Source organism: Camelus dromedarius, chromosome 2, assembly GCF_036321535.1.
Source record: "Camelus dromedarius isolate mCamDro1 chromosome 2, mCamDro1.pat, whole genome shotgun sequence".
Classification (NCBI taxonomy): domain Eukaryota; kingdom Metazoa; phylum Chordata; class Mammalia; order Artiodactyla; family Camelidae; genus Camelus; species Camelus dromedarius.
Window position 1 is genome coordinate 15559529 of NC_087437.1, and position 13846 is coordinate 15573374.

Sequence of the window (13846 nt, forward strand, 5' to 3'; positions counted from 1 at the left end):
TTTGGCTGGAATATTACAAAGCAAATCACAGACATTGTCTTATTTCCTAACAGATTAGGACTTTAAAAAAATAATTAAGTATACCAGTGTCACATTAACAGAATAAATAGTAATTTTGAAATGATTTAATATCTATTCTGTTCAGATTTTCTCAGTTGTGTGAAATAATGTCTTTTTACAGTTGGATGTTCAACTTGGACTCCGTCATGGTTGAAACATTGCATTTTGTTGATATGTGAATCACCAGTGAATAGTAAAGGCAGAAAATCTGAGACCAGATAAATGGATATCAACATCCACTCTTCCCCACAATTAAAATTTTTTTGATATAAATCTTTTTCTTACATACTTTTAAAATTCTAAAAGTGGAGGTCAGAATAACTTCTCACTCCTTGAGTTATATATTTGCCTGAGTTTTTCAATTAGCCACTGAAATGACATGTTCATTTTAGAAAACTGAGGAAATATTGATGAAATGAGAAATAATAACACACTCGTAACTCTATCCCTTAGAGATTTACCCTGATTAACACTTCAGTGTAAATTTCTTCTGACTTTTTCTATGCTTACGTGCAGTGTACATTACATTCACATACATTTGGTAGGAAAAACATTGTATGTGTGTGTATGGGAGGGATAGTTGCAAACTTTAAAAATTACCAAGCATGGCAAAATGTTAATAATTCTTGATGCTAGGTGATGAATATATAGGAGTTCATCATCTTATTCTTTCCATATTTGTATATGTTTGAAAATTTCCATTAAATATAATGTGAAAATGTAAATTATATGCCTACAATGTGACAGGAACTATGCTAAGCACTGTATAATATAAAATTTGATTTGATTTTCACAAATTAAAAATTTTCCTTTTTAAATATGACACATCAACCAATGTGAGTCATAAAGATTACATAGAAGTCTAGTCTACCATTAAGTATACCTTCATTTATGTAACCAATCCCTTGTTGTAGAACATTTGCTTTTTTACTTTTTCAGTGTTATAAGTAGCGCTTAGGTGAACATCCTTATATAAACATACAGGAGAGTGTATGTCTATTTATTTTCTTAGGAATTAGGCCTAGAAATGAGATTGCTGCATTAGAATAGTTGTACATTCTTAAAGATTTTAATGTATATTGTCACAGTCCTCTTCAAAGATGTATTGATACACACTTCCACCAGCAGTGTTTGAGAATATCCATTTCCTCACACTTTTTCAATATTGGGCACTATGTTTTATTTTATTTCATTATTTCTTTTAATTTCTCCTACTTTTAGGCTTGTCTTTGCCAATCTGATAGATGAAAAAAATGGTATCCAGTTGTTTTAATTTGCATTTTTGGAGGTATTTTTAAAATTTATTTTTATACAATTTTTAAAGGTTATTTTACATTTACAATTACTATAGAATATTGGCTATATTCCCTGTGTTGTGCAATCCATTGTTGAGCTTATCTTACACCCAGTAGTTTGTACCTCCCACCCCACTCCTCCACCCCTAAATCGCCCTTCCCTCCCCTCCCCTACTGGTAACCAATGGTTTGTTCTCTATTTATGTGCGTCTGCTTCTTTTTTGTTATATTCACTAGTTTGTTGTAAGTGTTAGATTCCACATATAAGTGATATCATACAGTATTTGTCTTTTCCCTGTTTGACTTACTTCACTTATGCCTTCCCAGTCCATCCATATTGCTGCAAATGGCACAATTTCATTCTTTTTTTTTTTTTTTTTTTTTTTTTTCAGATATATACCCAGGAGTGGAATTGCTGGGTCATATGGCAGTTCTACTTTTAGTTTTTTGAAAAACCTCCATCTTGTTTTCCACAGTGTGTGCACCAATTCACATTCCCACCAACAGTGTACACGGGTTCCCTTTTCTCCACGACCTCGCCAACATTTGTTACTTGTGTTCTTTTTGATGATAGCCATTCTGACAGGTGTCGGGTGATATCTCATTGTGGTTTTGATTTGCATTTCCCTGCTAGTTAGTGAGATTGAGCAGATTTTCATGTGCTTGTTGGCCATCTGTATTTCCTATTTAGAGAAATGTCTGTTCAGTTCTTTTGCCCAGTTTTAAATTGGATTTTTTGTTTTTTTGATGTTGAGTTTTATGAGCTATTTATATATATTAGATATTAAGCCCTTATTGGTCATACTGTTTGCAAATATTTTCTCCCATTCAATAAGTTGTCTTTTTATTTTGTCAATGGTTTCCTTTGCTGTGCAAAAGCTTTTAAGTTTAAGTCCCATTTGTTTATTTTTGCTTTTATTTCCTTTATTTTAGGAGATGAATACAAAAAAAAAATTGCAGTGATTTATGTCAAAGAGTGTCTGCCAATGTTTTCCTCCAGGAATTTTATAGTACCTGGTCTTACATTTAGGTCTTTAATCCATTTTGAGTTTATTTTTGTATATGGTGTTAGAGAATTTTCTCATCTCATTCTTTTACATGTAGCTGTCTAGTGTCCCCAACACCACTATTGAAGAGACTGTCTTTTCTCCACTGTATATTTTTACTTCTTTTGCCATAGATTAATTAATTATAAGTGCATGGGTTTATTTCAGGACTTTTTATCCTGTTCCGTTGATCTATGGGTTTTTTGTACCATACTGTTTTGATAACTGTAGCTTTGTAGTATAGTCTGAAGTCAGGGAGCATGATTCCCACAGCTCGATTCTTCTTTCTCAAGATTGTTTTGGCTGTTGGGGTTTTTTTGTGTTTCCATAAAATTTTAACATTTTTTGTTACAGTTCTGTGAAAAATATCATTGGTAATTTGATAGGGATTGCATTGAATCTCCATATTGCCTTGGTAGTATGGTGATTTTAACAATATTGATTCTTCCAATCTAAGAACGCAGTATATCTTTCCATCTGTGTCATCTTCAGTTTCTTTCATCAGTGTCTTACAGTTTTTGTAGTACAGATCTTTTGACTCCTTAGGTAGATTTATTCCTTAGGTATTTGATTCTTTTTGATGTAATGGTAAATGTGATTGTTTTCTTAATTTTTCTTTCTGCTGCATGTTGTTAGTGTATAGAAATGCAATAGATTTCTGTATATTAAATTTGTATCCTGCAACTTTACTGAATTCATTGATGAGCTCTAGTAGTTTTCTGGTGGCATCTTTAGGATTTTCTATGTATGGTAACATGTAATCTGCAAACAGTGACAGTCTTACTTCTTCCTTTCCAATTTGAATTTCTTTTTATCTCTTTTCCTTGTCTGAATGCTATGGCTAGAACTTCCAATACTATGTTGAATAAAAACTGTGAGAGTGGGCATCCTTGTTTTGTTCCTGATCTTAAAGGAAATGCTTTCAACTTTTCCTTTTTTTAGCATGATGTTAGTTGAGAGTTTGTCATATATGGCCTTTATTATGTTGAGATATGTTTCCTCAGTGCCCACTTTCTGGAGACTTTTTTATCATAAATCGATGTTGGATTTTATCAAAAACTTTTTCTGCGCCTGTTGAGATGATCATATGGTTTTTATTCTTCAGTTTGTTAATGTGGTATATCACATTGATTGATTTGTGGATATTGAAAAGTCCTTGTATCCTGGGTATAGATTCTACTTGATCATGCTGTATAATCTTTTTTAATATATTGTTGGATTCAGTTTGCTAGTATTTTGTTGAGGATTTTTGCATCAATGTTCATCAGTGATACTGGCCTGTAATTTTCTTTTTGTGTGTCTGTGATATCTTGTCTGGTTTTGGTATCAGAGTGATGTTCGCCTCATAGACAAAGTCTGAAACTGTTCCTTCCTCTGCAGTTTTTTGGAATAGTTTCAGAAGGATAGGTGGTAACTCTTCTTTAAATGTTTGGTAGAATTTACCTGTGAAGCCATCTGGTCTTGGACTTCTGTTTGTTGGGAGTTTTAAAATTATTCAGTTTCATTACTGATAATTGGTCTGTTCATATTTTCTATTTTCTTCTTGGTTCAGTCTTGGAAGATTTTACCTTTCTAAGCATTTGTCCATTTCTTCTAAGTTGCTCATTTTATTGATGTATAGTTGCTCGTTAGTAGTCTCTTAAGATCCTTTGTACTTCTGTGATGTTGGTTGTAACTTGTCTGTTTTCATTCTGATTTTATTGATTTGAGGCCCCCCCCATTTATGAGACTGGTTAAAGATTTATCAGTTTTATCTTTTCAAAGAATCAGTTTTCAGTTTCATTGATCTCTTCTATTTTTTTTTTCAGTCTCTTTCATTTATTTCTGCTCTGATCTTTATGATTTCTTTCATTCTAGTAACTTTAGATTTTATTTCTTCTTTCTCTAGTTGCTTTAGGTATAAGGTTAGGTTGTTTATTTGAGATTTTTTCCTATTTCCTGAGGTAAGCTTGCATTGCTATAAACTTCCCATTTAGAACTGCTTTTATTGTGTCCCATAGGTTTTGGATCCTCGTGTTTTTGTTTTCACTTGTCTCTAGGTACTATTATGTTTCCTCTTTGATTTCTTCAGTGATCCATTGGTTGTTTAGTAGCATATTGTTTAGCACCTTGTATTTGTGGTTTTTTGCAGTGTTTTCTCTTGTAGTTGATCTCTAGTCTCATAGTGTTGTGGTCGGAAAAGATGCTTGATATGATTTCAGTTTTCTTAAATCTACCCAGTTGTGGTTTGTGGCCCAGCATGTGATCTGCTGTGGAGAATGGTCCATGTGCACTTGAAAAGAATGTGTATTCTGTTGCTTCCAGGTGGAATGCTGTCTATATATCAGTGAAGTCTATTTGGTCTGTTTGTTATTTAAGGCCTGAGGTTCCTTATTTTCTGTCTAGATGATTTGTCCATTGATGTAAGTGGGGTGTTAAAGTCCTCACTATTGTGTTACTGTCAATTTCTCCTTTAATGTCTGTTAATATTTGCCTTATATATTAAGGTGCTCCTATGTTGGGTGTATATATTTGCCATTGTTATCTTATTTTTGGATTGATCCCTGGATCATTATATAGTGTCCTTTGTCTCTTGTAACAGTCTTCATTTTAGAGTCTGTTTTGTCTAAGTGTTGATACTCTTGCTTTCTTTTGATTTCCATTTGCCTGTAATACCTTTTCCATCCCCTCACTTTCAGTCTGTATGTGTTTCTAGATCTGAAGTGAGTCTCTTGTAGGCAGCATATATATGGGTCTTATTATTGTATCCATTCACCCAGTCTGTCTTTTGGTTGGAGCATTTAGTCCATTTACATTTAAGGTAATTATCAGTATGTATGTTCTTATTGCCACTTTGAATTGTTTTGGTTTTGTTTTGTGTAGGTCTTTCCACCCCTTCCCCCACTTTTTCTTTTATTCTCTTTTCTTGTGATTTGATGACTTTCTTTAGCATTATGTTTGGATTCCTTTTTCTTTTTTATGTGTATGTCTGCTCTAGATTTTTGATTTGTGGTTACCATGAGGCTTTTATATAGCAGTCTGTGTATGTGATTCTTTTAAGTTGCTGATCTCTTAATTTCAAGTGCATTTTTAAAACCTTGTATTTGTACTCTTGTCCCTTCACGATTACTGTTTTTGATATCATATTTTACATCTAATTGTTTTGTGTATCCCTTAACTGCTTATTGTGGGTATAGATGACTTTACTACTTTTTGTCTTTTTACCTCCCTACTAGCTTTGTAAGTGATTTCCTACCTTTACTGTATCTTTGCCTTTACCAGTGAGCTTTTTCATTTCATAATTTTCTTGTTTCCAGTTATGGTTTTTTTCTTTTCTACTTGGAGAAGGTCCTTTAACATTTGTTGTACAGCTGGCTTGGTGGTGCTATAATCTTTTAGCTTTTGCTTGTCTCTAAAGCTTTTGATTTCTCCATCAAATCTGAATGAGAGCCTTGCTGAGTAGAGTATCCTTGGTTGTAGGTTTTTCCCTTTCATCACCTTAAATATATCATGCCGCTCCCTTCCAGCCTGCAGAGTTTTTGCTGGTAGCCTTGTGGGAGTTCCCTTGTATGGTACTTGTTGCTCTTCCCTTGCTACTTTTAATATGCTCTCTTTATCTTTAATTTTTGTCATTTTGATTACATTGTGTCTTGGTGTGGTCCTCTTTGGGTTGATCCTATTTGGGACTGTCTGCCCTTCCTGGGCTTAGCTGGATTTTTTCTTCCCCAGGTTAGGGATGTTTTCAGCTTTTATGTTCTTAAATATGTTCTCAGGCCCTTTCCCTCTCTTTTCTTCTCCTGAGACCCCTATAATGTGAGTATTAGTGAGCTTGATGCCATCCCAGGGGTCTCTTAAATTGTCCTCATTTTTTTTCGTTCTTTTTTTTTTTCTTTTTTCTGTTCAGCAGCAGTGATTTCCACTACTCTTTTTTCCAGCTCACTGATCTGTTTCTCTGTATCATTTATTCTACTGTTGATTCCTTCTAGTGATTTTTCATTTCAGTTATTTTATTTGTCTCTTTTTAATTGTTCTTTATATTTTCTAACTCTTTGTTTACAACTTCTAATTTTTTGCCCTATGCATCCATTCTTCTCCCAAGTTCTTTGATCATCTTCATCATCATTACTCTGAAATCTTTCTTTGGTAGATTGCCTGTTTCCACTTCACTTAATTCTTCTGCTGGGTTTGATCTTGTTCCTTCATCTAGAACATGTTCCTCTGCCACCTCATTTTGTCTAAGTTGCTATTTGTATTTTTACATATGTGGTAGGTTAGTTACATTTCTCAACCTTTGAGAAATGGCCTCCTGTAGGATCGTCCTGTGCATCCCTGCAGTATATTCCCCTTTCATTACCCAAGGTATATGCTCTAGATGTTCCCCCTAAGAGTGCCGCATGGGTCCTTCTGTTGTGGTGGGCTGTGTGGGTGTCCTGGTAGGCTTGTCTGGCCCCTAGCCCAGTAGGTTGCTAGGCCCTACCTTGTACAGATGTTGTGGTCTGCTGTTTAGTGGGGCCTGGTCACAAGGCGGCTGGCTCCAGAACCCTAGGGGGCCCCTGGGCTAGTACTGGCTCACTGGTGGGCCAAGTCAGGGTCCCAGAGGCTCTGGGGCTGTTGCCTGCCCACTGGTGGGTGTAGCCAGGTCCTTGGGTTAGTGCTGGACTACTGGCAGGCAGAGCTGGTTCCTGAAATCTGGCTACAGGACCCAGGGATCCCAGAGCTCATTTCAGATAATTGTTTGGGGTGGCTGGTTCCTCACACAGTTGGGTATGTTGTTTGGGGTGTCCTGAGGCTTGCATTGGCCTGCTAGCATACAGGGCCAGGGACAGTTGTTCTCAGGGTAGAGTCTGGCCTACTGTGAGGGGGCTGGGTCTGCAGGCTATTAGTATTCTTACTAATGTGGTATCGTAGTATTCTGGGGTCTGGTGCCTGTCCGCTGATGGTGGGTGAGGTTGGTCTAGAGGCTAATGCATGCTTACTGGAGGGCAAGGCCAGTTTCTGCCCTCTGGTGGGCAGAGCCGTGTGTCTAGGGGCATATCTAGAGGTGGCCATGGACTCAGGAAGTCTTTAGGCAGCCTGTCTGCTGATGAGTGGGGCTGTGTCCCCACCCAGTTGTTTGGCCTGAGGCATCCCAGCACTGGTGCCTACAGACTACTGGGGAGGTCAGGTCTTGGTGCTAAGGAGCCAAGATGTCAGCCACCAGCAGCAGTGTTCACATAATAGAATGTGTTCCCAATTATGGCTGATACCAGTGTCTGTGTCCCCAGGATGAGCTGCAGTTGTCCCCCACCTCTCCAGGAGACTTTCCAAGACCAGCAGGTAGGTTGGCCCAGGCTTCTATCAAATAACTGCTTTTACCGTGGGTCCCCGGTGTGTGTAAGATTTTGTGTACACCCTTTAAGGGTAAAGTTTGCTGTTTCCTGCATTTCTGTGGGGCTTCTGGAATTAAGCCCCACTGGCTTTCAAAGCCAAATACTCTGAGGGATCATCTTCCCAGTGCAGGATCCCTGGGCTGTGGAGCCTGACTTGGGGCTCAGAACTCTCACTTCTGTGGGAGAACCCTTGTGTTATAATTATTTTCCAGCTTGTGGGTTCTCCACCCAGGGGTATAGGACTTGATTATATTGTGAGTCCACCCCTCTTAGCCCTCTTATTGTGGTTCCTTCTTTATGTCTTTAGTTGTAGAAGATCTTTTCTGGTAATTCCAGTCTCTTTCATCAGTGGTTCTTCTGCAGATAGTTGTGATTTTGGTGTGCTCATGAGAGGAGGTGAGCTCAGGGTCTTTCCATTCCACCATCTTGGCTCTTCACCTTTGCATTTCTTTAATTATGACTGAGATTGAGAATTTTGTCATCTACTTATGGCCATTTTCATTTTTTTCTGTATATTTGTCCTTTGCTCATTTTTTAAAGGATATTGATGTTTTACTGTTTTGAAAGAACTCTTCATGCATTAAATATATTAACTCTTTGATTTTTTTTTTAAATTGTGTGGTTTTCCAGTGTACCTTAATTTTGCCCAGTAATTTTTATGGAAATACAGTTGTTTTATAAACATTTAGAATTGCTTAATTCTATTACTTTTTTCTTTAAGGTTTTTATCTTTGATGTCATTCTGTAAAACCTTACCTAAGCCAAAATTTTTTCTAATGCTTTGTAATTTTTTTATGAATTTGATATGAAAATTTTTTTGATGTAAGGTATTTAATAGGGGGTCTAAATTTGTTTTTTTCCCAAATGGTTAACCACATAATTTATTGACTGCTACATTTTGAGAACTTTACAGAATGATTCTAAAATTCATATGGAAGAATAAATGAATACTACTAGGCAACATTTTTTAAAAGAAGAGGAAGGGTAATGTTTATTCCATCAAAATTAAAATGTATTAAATTGAAAAATACAGCTGTTAAACACCATGATATTATTAGATGCAATGACAAAATGATGGTTATATAAGCATCAGAAAAGATAAGTATAGGCACTAAAACAAACGTCATTTCTGTTTAGAAGGCAGGGAATCACCTGCTACTTTCCCTCCTGTCCAAATAACAAGAGTGAAAAGGAAACATTCAGGGACATAATAAGTCAGCACTGGCTGTAAAATGTTTAGCTGGTAAGTGGATTATGGAAAAGTAGAGGTTGTATTAAATATGTTTTCCTTTAGAACTATTTAGATGAGCTATATATGATATTGTTCAAGTTAGTTTTAAATCCACTGTTTTCTCTCTCTCTATATATATATGTTTAAGTATGTATTTTATTTTTAAAAGCATCATTTTCCTTTTGAAGAAAAGATGATTCTAACTTCAGTGTTAATCTGTTGTCTTGGTAGAATTATCACAGAGTCAATTGAATTGGCTTAGACCTACTGTTGAAAAGTTTATGATGACACAGACACAACAGTGATAAGAGGATCTTACTGGGAGCTGTACTCTGAATGGGCTGGCTCTTCAAGTGGCTACTTAGTGGAAATGCTGCAGGGCTGTGGCCAGCACATAAACAGTCTAAGCTTACACTTAAAGGAACTAGAGAAAGGAGAATAAATATAGCTCAAAGTTAATAGAGGGAAGAAAATAATAAAAATCAGACCAGAAATAAATGAAATAGAGGCTAAGAAGACAGTCGAAAAGATCAATGAAACTAAGAACTGGTACTATGAAAAGATAACTTGATAAACCTTTAGCCTGATTCATCAATAGAAAAAGAAAGGTGCAAATAAATAAAATCAGAAATGAAAGGGGTTACAACAGACCCCACGAAAATACAAAGGATCATAAGAGACTGCTGTGAACAATTATGTGCCAACAAATTGGAAAACCTAGAAGAAATGGATAAATTCCTAGAAAATTTCAATCTTATAGGGATGAATCAGGAAGAAAATAGAAAATCTGAATAAATCAATCACTAGTAATGAAATTGGATCAGTAATCAAAAAACTAACAAAAGTCTAGGACTTTCGAAAGTAAATTATACTAAACATTTAAATAAGAGTTAATACCCATCCTTCTCAAATTGTTCCAAAAAAATTGAAGAGAAAGTGTTCCTACACTTCCTAACTCTTCTACAAGACCAGCATTACACTGATACAAAACCAAATGAAGACACAACAAACAGAAAATTACAGGCCAATATCCCTGATGAACGTATATTCAAAGGTCCTCAACAAAATATTATTAAATCAAATTCAATAATACATTAAAGGGATCATATACCATAATCAGGTGGGATTTATTTCATAGATACAAGGATAGGTCAATATCTATAAGTCAATCAACATGATACACCACATTAACAAAACAAGTGAGAAAGTCATATGATCATCTCAATAGATGGAGAAAAAGTATTTGACGACATACAGTAATGATAAGAACTCACAAGAAAGTAGGTGTAGAGAGGGCATATATACCTCAATATAATCAAGGCCATATATATGATAAACCCATAGCTAGCATAGTACTCAACTGTGAAAAGCTGAAAGCTTTTCCTCTAAGATCAGGAACAAGACAAGGATTCCCACCCTCACCACTTTTATTCAACATAGTATTGGAAGTCCTAGCAGCATAGCAGTCAGCCAAAGAAAAGAGATTAAAGACGTATGAAGGGGCGAGGGTATAGCTCAATCGGTAGAGTGTATGCTTAGCATGCTTGAGGTCCTGGGTTCTATCCCCAGCACCTCCGTTTAAATAAATAAATAAACCTAATTACCCCCCAAAACAAAATTTAAAACAATCAGAATTTTAAAAAGACAAAGCTAAATAGCTTTGATAAAAAAATTTTTTAAAGTATAAAGGAAAAAAAATAAAAGAAGGCTACGTTCTTGATATTTCAATACTAAGATGTTGGTTAGTTTTTAAATATCAAACCTTGACTCACTGGTTAAACTGTAGCTTAGTTACAGTATAACTTCAACATGAGTTTACTTTAAGATCACAGACTTGAACTGAAGAGTATTAAATAGCTGTTACTGGGTTAGAAAGACAATGCTAGTGTTTGGCAGTTACGTATTGTCTTTCATCCTGCGTGTCTAATTGGACAGTGGTGTTCTGGCTGTGTGCTGACAAGCCCCAGGGCTGCTGTGCGGTTTGAGGTAGGGTTCAGGAGGTTTAGCAGGCCAGCCTCCGGCATCTTTCTTATCACCCTCACCAGTGTCTTCCCTTGTTTATTCTGTATAGAATTCTGTGTAAGATTTCCCCTTGGCGGGTAGTTTACATTGTATTTTAAAAGTTCAGAAACAGTTTTATCTTGGCAGTTATTATCTAAACCTATTTGGTGTTCTTTTTTCACACTATTGTAGGAAATCTGGTGAAAATTTTTGTTTTGGTTCTTAACACAGGAATCTTGGATCTGTAATTTATATAAACACTGTTTGTCTGCCTCTTTGCCTTTTTCCTCCCACCCTCTAGCTTATGGGCATATTGAGCATCTACTTTATGTGACCACAGTATAGGATTTTGGCCTGTGCTATATATAATAAAATCTTTAAATCCACAACAGATAGATTCCCCAGAGACAGTTCTGCGTAAATTTCTTAAATAAAATTGTACTTTACCTTTTAAAAATATTTAGAATAAGGGAAGTTTTACTTAAATGATTTACTTCTGTCTTCAGTGTAAAGATGAAGTACCTATCAAGATGCTGGATTAAAACTAGAAAGTTGGGAGCTAAAAACCAATATCGGTGGAATATATAGCCTAGAAATTAGATCTGAGTCTGTGGCTAAAGTGGTTTTATTGGCGTGGACTTTGGTAGATAAGAGTCATAGAAAGAAACTAATTTGAGATGCACTGTATTTCACTATATTTAGTTAAGTCTTTTAGCTCAGAGAATGTCTTAAAAAGGATGAGGAAACAAATCCTTCCTCCCCTCCAAGCACCTTTTTCCGGAAAGAACAAAATTCTACAATTCTCTTCTCCCCACTCCTTTCCCCTGGCAATTTAAACATTTTGTGGTCAATTTGAATCATTGGAATATGTGTGTTTGTAAAGAAAAGAATGTTAAAGCAGAATAATTAACTACATGCAGCATGTTCTGGGCTGGGGAGAGAGGAAAATTTGGCCTGGAAATTTAAGAGTTTTAATGACTTTAAAAAATTTTTTAATTTCTGTACTTTTGTGAGAAATAAAACAATGCAGTATAGTTCCTATTTCCTATGCTTTAAATAGGAGATAAGTCCATTTTTCCTATGTGAAACTCATGGATATAGTTAAACTTCTACAGTAGGTAGAACAGTGTAGCTGTCTTTTCAGTAGGTTGGCAACATCTCTTCTCTTGAAAGATCTGTTACTTTTTTAATTCTTTCTTACTCCTTTTTCTCAAGATATTTATTTTATATATATATACATACATATATTTACACACACATATATATTTAAAATGAAGGTATATATTTTGATAAAATAAAAATGTATTTTAATTACATATATATAAAGACTTTAGTTTTTAGAGCAGTTTTAGGTTTACAATAAAATTGAGAGGGAGATACAGAGATTTCAGGTATACTCCCACACATGCATAGCCTCTCCCATTATCAACATCACTCCCAGAATGGTACATTTATTACTATGGATGAACCTACGTTGACACATCATAACTACCCAAAGTCCATAGTGTACTTTAGGGTTCACTCTTGGAGCTGTACAGTTTATGAGTTTGGACAAATATGTAATGACACATCCATCATTATAATATACAGATTATTTTCACTGCCATAAATTTCCTCTGTGCCCTGCTTATTCATCTCTCCCTTGCCTCCCCTCCCCATAATCACTGATCTTTTTATTTTCTCTATAGTCTTACCTTTTCTAAAATGTCATATAGTTGACATCATATAGTATATAGCCTTTTCAGACTGGTTTCTTTCACTTAGCAATGTGAGTTTAAGACTCCTCCATGTTTTTTCATGGCTTGATAGCTTATTCCTTTTTAGCACTGAGTAATATTCCATTGGCTGGATATACCACATTTTATTTATCCACTCACCTGTTAAATCTAGGTTGCTTCCAAGTTTTGGTAGTTATGAATATACTGCTTTAAACATCTATGTGCAGGTTTTTATGTGGACATACATTTTCAACTCCTTTGGGTAAATGCCAGGAAGCACAAGTGCTGGATTATATGGTAAGAATATGTTAAGTTTTATAAGAAAACAACAAACTGTCTTCCAAAATGTCTATAACATTTTGCATTCCCACCAGCAATGTATAAGAGTTGCTCCACATCCTTGCCAGCGTTTGTGTTACCAGTGTTCCAGATTTTGACCATTCTAATAGGTTTTTGTTTTAATTTGCATTTCCATGATGACATATGATGTAGATCATCTTTTCTTATGTTTATTTTCCACTGTGTATCTTCTTTAGTGAGATGCCTGTTCAGATCTTTGGCCCATTTTTTACTGGTCTTGTTGATTTTCTTACTGTTGAATTTTAAGAGTTCTTCTTGTATTTTGTGTAACAGTATCAGATGTGTCTTGCAGATATATTTTGTCCCACTCTGTGGCTTATCTTCTCATCCTCTTGACATTGTCTTCCACAGAGCAAAAGTTTTTAACTTTTAATGAATTTCAGTTTATCAGTTATTTCTTTTAGGGCTCGTGTCTTTGGTGTTGTATCTCCAAAGGTATCACTATATCCAAAGTCATCTAAGTTTTCTCCTGTGTTACCTTCTAAGAGGTTTTTAGTTTTGCATTTTACATTTAGATTTATAATCCATTTTGAGTTAATTTTTGTGAAGGATGTAAGGCCTTTGTCTGGATTCATTTTTTTTTTTTTTTTTGCATGTGGATGTCTAGTTTTTCCAGCACCATTTGTTGAAGAGACTGTCATTGCTCCATTGTATTGCCTTTGTTCCTTTATCAAAGATCAGTTGATTATATTTATAAAGGTCTATTTCTGGGCTCTATATTCTGTTCTATTAATCTGTCTATTCTTTTGCCAGTGTTACACTGTCTTGATTATTGTAGCTTTACAGT

The 13846-nt window shown here is 35.4% G+C and overlaps 1 protein-coding gene across 8 annotated transcripts in view; it reads left to right on the forward strand.

Moving 5' to 3' along the window:
• CEP63 (centrosomal protein 63) overlaps window positions 1-13846 on the forward strand; it is a 64903-nt gene that overhangs the window by 33733 nt on the left and 17324 nt on the right. The gene's annotated exons all lie outside the window — the stretch shown is intronic.